A 6,000-nucleotide genomic window follows, 5' to 3' on the forward strand; every position below is an offset into this window, starting at 1 on the left:
TCTGTTCCTGGTTGAAGGACATACTTTGTACACTTTCTTTTAAAATTTGCTGAAACTTGTTTTGATTCAACATATGATCCATCCTGGAAAGTGTTCCACCAGCATTTCGGAAGAATCGTATTCTGTTTATGTTGGGTGGAATTGGGTGGAATGCTCTGTACATGTTGAGCAGATCTAATTGTTTATTATGTTGTTCAAGTTCTGTGTTTATCTTTTGCCAAGTTGTTCTATCTCTTCCTGAAAGTGGGTATTAAAATCTCCAACTATTATTATAGAATTCTGTCTCTCTTCAATTCCATTAGTTTGCTTCATATATTTTGAGGCCCTGCTTTTTATGCATATATGTTTGTAATTGCTATATCTTTTTAAATGAATTTATGCCTACACGTTTCCCAATACAAGTCTTACTATCAAATATTTTCATCTCTGCTAATGTTCTTGGTTCTTGAATTTTCATTATTGAGTGCAATTGAGCATCTTTTCACAAGATTAAAAGTCATTTTTTTCCTTTTTCTATAAACTTAAGGCTCATAGCCTTAGCTCATTTTTTATTTTAAAATTATTGTTACACATAACAATTACTTTGTGCTATTGTTATAATAACATAATTATGTTATCTTAATTTACTAGAAAAGTTACTTCTTAATTCCAATGTACTTTGTAAATATTAATTTCCCAGTATGCCATTTGTTCCTTGACTTGTTCTTAATGGCTTTTGCCATGCAGAAATTCTTGACTTTCATGTATCTGAATTTATAAAAGTTTTCTGAGTTGTATAATAGCCAATGATTCTTCATTCAAAGGGTGTTTTGAAACATTTTTCCTTAAATGATTTAGTACTTTTCTCATTTCTTTTTTTCTTTTTTCTTTTTTTTTTTTTTTACCTATTATTAATTTCTTCAGAATGTGTGCTGATACAAAGTGTGAGGGAGGGATCTATATTCACTCACCTCTCTGGGTGGCTTTCTAGTTATCCCAAACTATATAGTAACAAGTATAATCAATTAGCTCTGATGTGATCTAATTGTGAAAACAATGTGTTGTATCTGCCGAAGCCGACTTCCACTTACCAGAGAATTTTCTAATGTAAGACAATGCAGCTGGTCCTGTATTTTGTTTCCAAATCTGTCCTTAGTAGAAAAGATATCTAAGGGTTCCTAGGTCAGCAAGGCAGAAAATTTGTCAACAAGTCAGTATTCCTCTATATTCCATTTAACCTTCTGTTCCAGGCTGGGAAATGGGCTTGCTACAACCTGGACTTTATCTGCACTTCATTTCAATGATTGTATCTTTTTACAGCTTTCAGTGGGCCACTGCCTTGAAAACCTGTTAGGTGCCATTAGGTTTGCTTTTTTTTTTTAATGAATGAGGAATGCAACCCTATCGTAATCTGCTGTGAGACCACCCCAAGATCAACCACTGGTCTACTGAGTTGTATCTCTGTTTTCTATTCCTATTATGATGTGCTACCCATCTGGAAGAAAATATTTATAAATCACGTACCTGATAAAGAACTTGTATCTGCTATATACAAAGAACTCTTAAAGTCCATTTATAAGAAAACAAACAACCATTAAAAATGGTAAGTTTTTACAGACATATGAACAAAGACGATCATATGAATGGCAAATAAGCACAGAAAAAGATATTCAACATTATATGTCATTGGGGAATAAGACACCACTTGATAATAATTAGGATATCTCAAATTATAGATGCTGACCAAGCCAAGTATTGGTGAGGATGTAGAATAGCTGGAACTCTCACTAATTACTGGAGGGAATGTAAGTTAAACATAGTCAAATACAAACCTGCTACATGATCCAGGCATTGAACTTCTAGTTATTTACCTAAGAGAAACAAAAGCATAAAATATATATGGCATAAAATATATATGTACATAAATATATATGGCAACTTTATGTGTAATCACCATAAATTAGAAACTACTTAAATGTCCATTAACAACCACATGGATAAATAAATTGTAGTATGTCCAGACACATACAAAGGAGTATTCATACTGCTCTACCATAAAAATGAATTAAGTATTAATGCATGCAGCAACATGAATAAATCTCAAAATAACTATGCTGTGTAAAAGCAGGCAGACAAAAAGAGTGAACAAAGTACATTATTCCATTTATATAAACTCCAGAAAATACAAAATACTCAAGAGTTGGTATGGAGTCGGCTGGGTGCAATGGCTCACGCCTGTAATCCCAGCACTTTGGGAGGCCCAGGTGGATGGATCACCTGAGCTTAGGAGTTCCAGACCAGCCTGGGCAACATGGTGAAAACCTGTCTCTACTAAAAATACCCAAAAAAATTAGCTGGGCATGGTGGCACATGGCTGTAATCCCATCTACTTGAGTGACTGAGGCAGGAGACTCGCTTGAACCCAGGAGGCAGAGGCTGCAGTGCCTAGAGACTGTGCCATTGTACTCCAGCCTGGGCAACAGAGTGAGATCCCGTCTCAAAAAAAAAAAAAAAAAAGAGTTGGTACTGAGTCTGTCTGCAATGGGGGAGCCACTGGAAGGTGTTGCCCATGGTGCTATGTTTTAGGGCTCTCTGTAATTAAATGTAAAACTGCATTCATAAGCTGATATTTCTGGGGAAAAAATTTCAACATATCACTCCTTGGAAAGGCTAGAATGAACTCTGTGGTACTGGTGGTACTGTATTGGAGTTGGAGACATCAATATGAATTCAGGTTAGCTTAATACAGATGGATAGATATAGAATAATTTTAGCCGCGTGTGTCCATGAGTTTGTATACAATGTACATCCTAGGTCTGCCCAATGAGAGGGTCTTGAGTCAGTGAGCCCCCAGTGGCAATGGGCACCCCCAGGACCAAGGTCTTAATTTCTAATCATTCTTCAACAAAAGGAGCCAGGGTTCCTTGGAGAATTGGCTGACTATGGGACCGACAGGAAAAATACAGGATAGACCCGGAGTGTCTTGCAGTGCCAGCAAGAAAAGAAGTACCAAGAAACAAAGCAATTGGGATGTGAACAAGGGACACAGGAGCCAACTTGGAAGAGCTCCCAACAGCCAAAGCTGAAACCATTTGAACAAGAAAATAGAGAACATAGGATTGAATTATAACCCAAAGTGTAAAATAAACATCACGAGTCTATACTAACATAAACTGCATAAACAAATAAATATGTAAATAGACGAGAACAGACAAATCTTTCATATGGAAGGATTGCAAATAATTTGTGTAATACCTTGCCCTCCAGGAGATGCGCTTCGTCCTCCCTCCCCACCTCTGCCCGCTCGTGCATGTGGGGCTTTGCTGGATGACTTGGTCCCAAAATGCAGAGCACGCCACATTCTGTTTCCTCATTTATTCATCAATGTGCCTTTGGGTTACTTCTATTCTTGGCTAATTTTGAGTGATACTGCTATAAACATGGTTATAAAAATATCTGTTTGTGTTGTTGCTTCCAATCCTTTTGTGTATCTATACAGAAGCAGAATTTCTGTATCATATGGTAATGTTATGTGTAATTTTTTGAGGAATTGCCACACTGGTTTCCACAGCGGCTGCGTCATTTTATATTCCCACCGGCAATGTACAAGAATCCCCATTTCTCTGCATCCTTGTCAACACCCGCTTTTGTTTTCTATTGCTTTTATATTTTTTATAATGGACATCATAATGAGTGGGAAATAGTATTTCTTTGTGGTTTTCAAGAGAAATTCTCTAATAATTAGTGATGTGGAGCATCTTTTTACGTGCTTATCAACCATCTGCATATCTTCCTTGGAGAAATGTCTGTTTAGTCCTTGGCTCATTTTAAAATTGAGTTGTGTGATTTTTGCTAATGTTCTTTATATAGTCTGGGTATTAAACCCCATTAGATGTGCAAATATTTTCTCTCATTAAATGGGTTGCCCTTTTAACTGTGGTTATAGTGTTTTCTGGGCAAACGTTTTTTAATTTTGATGAAGTACAATTTGTTTATGTTTTTCTTTTGTTGCCCATGATTTTGGTGTCATATCTAAGAAATATTTACCAAATCCAATGTCATGAAATCTTTCCCCTGTGTTTGCTTAATTTTATAGTTTCAGCTTTTATGTTTAGGTCTTTGATTCATTTTGAGTTTATTTTTGCCCATGGTGTTAGGTAAGGGTGCAACTTCATTTTTTTACAATACGGATGTTCATGGTCCCAACACCATTTGTTGAAAAGATTTATTTTCCCCTTGAATGCTTTTGGCATCCATGACAAAAATCATATGTCCGTATGTGTGAGGGTTTGTTTCTGGGCTTTCTTTGTACTCCGTGGGTCTATATGCCAGTTTTCATGTCACTACTACATTGTATTGATTACCCGTAGCTTTGTGGTAAGTTTTGAAATCAGGAAGTGTGAATACTCTAACTTGATATTTCTTTTTTTTAAGATTTTTGTTGACTATTCAGGGTCCCTTAAGTTCTATATGAACTGCAGGAGTTTTCTATTTCTCAACATAAAACAATGTTAGGATTTTGATAGAGAAGTCATGAAATCTGTGGATTATCACTTGGGGGTAGTATTGATACCTTAGCAATATTAAGTCACAATCCATAAATATGGGATGTCTTTCCATTTATTTATCCCTAATTTATTTTCAACAAAGCTTTATGGTTTTTGGTGTACACATCTTTGGTTAATTCCTAAAGATTTTATTCTTTTTTAAACGCTATTATAAATGGAATTTTTAAGTATTAATTTTGAATTGTTCATTGTGTTTAGAAAAGCAAATAATTTTTGTGGTTGATTTTGCATTCTGCAACTTTACTGAATTTTTATATTAGTTGTGTGTGTGTGTGTGTGTGTGTGTATAATCTTTCAGGTTTTATGTGATATAAGATCATGTCATCTACAAATAGAAAGAATTTTACCTATTCCTCTCCAAATTAAATGCTTTTTATATCTTTTTCCTGCCTAAGTTCTGTGGCTATGCTATGGACTAAGTGTTGTATCCTCCCCAAATGCATTTGTTGAGGCCCTAATCTGAATTGAGATAGTAATTAGAGGTGTTGCTTACCCATGAAAAAGAGTTAAACTTTGTCAAATGCTTTTTCTGCATCAATGGAAATTATTGATGAAGAAGAAGATAACTTACTTCTATTCTCTATTTCCTTCCTTCTGTTAATGTCATGTATTACATGATCGATTGCCATATGTTGAAGCATCTTTGCATTGCAGGACACAGTTCCATTTGCTCACTGTGTATGATCCTTGCAATATGCTGCTGAATTTGGTTTGGTAGTATTTTCTTGATGATTTTTACATCAATATTTATAATGGATATTCGTCTATAGCTTTTGTGTCACATTCTTGCCTGGTTTGGTATTAGAGCACTGCTGTCTTCTGAATAAGTTAGGAATGTTTCTTGCTCCTGAATTTTCTGAAAGAGTCAGGAAAGTATTGGTGTTTTTTCTGCTTTTAATATTTTGTAGAATATATCAGTAAATCCATCTGGTCCTGGGCTTTTCTTTGACTGGAAGTTATTTATTTATTTATTTAAGTTTTTTTATTATTGATTCAATCTTCTCACAAGTTATAGGTCTACTAAAATGTTTTATTTCTTTTCTTTTTTTTTTTTTTTCAGAAACACGGTCTTGTTCTGTTGCTCAGGCTGGAGTGCAGTGGCGCGATCTCAGCTCACTGCAACCTCCGCCTCCCGGGGTCAAGCAATTTTCCTGCCTCAGCCTCCAGAGTAGCTGGGATTACAGGCACCTGCCACCACGCCCAGCTAATTTTTGTATTTTTAGTAGAGACAAGGTTTCACCATATTGGCCAGGCTGGTCTCGAACTCCTGACCTCAGGTGATCCGCCTGCCTCGGCCTCCCAACAAATGTTTTATTTTTCTTTATGACTCAGTCTTGGTAGATTTTGTGTCTCTAGAATTTTGGCCATTTTGTCTAGGTTATCTAATTTATTGGCATACAATTATTCATGGTACTCTCTTATAATCCTTCATATTTCTGAAAAATTGGTAGTA

This window comes from Mandrillus leucophaeus, unplaced genomic scaffold (genome assembly GCF_000951045.1).
Source record: "Mandrillus leucophaeus isolate KB7577 unplaced genomic scaffold, Mleu.le_1.0 Scaffold27, whole genome shotgun sequence".
NCBI classification, from domain to species: Eukaryota; Metazoa; Chordata; class Mammalia; order Primates; family Cercopithecidae; genus Mandrillus; species Mandrillus leucophaeus.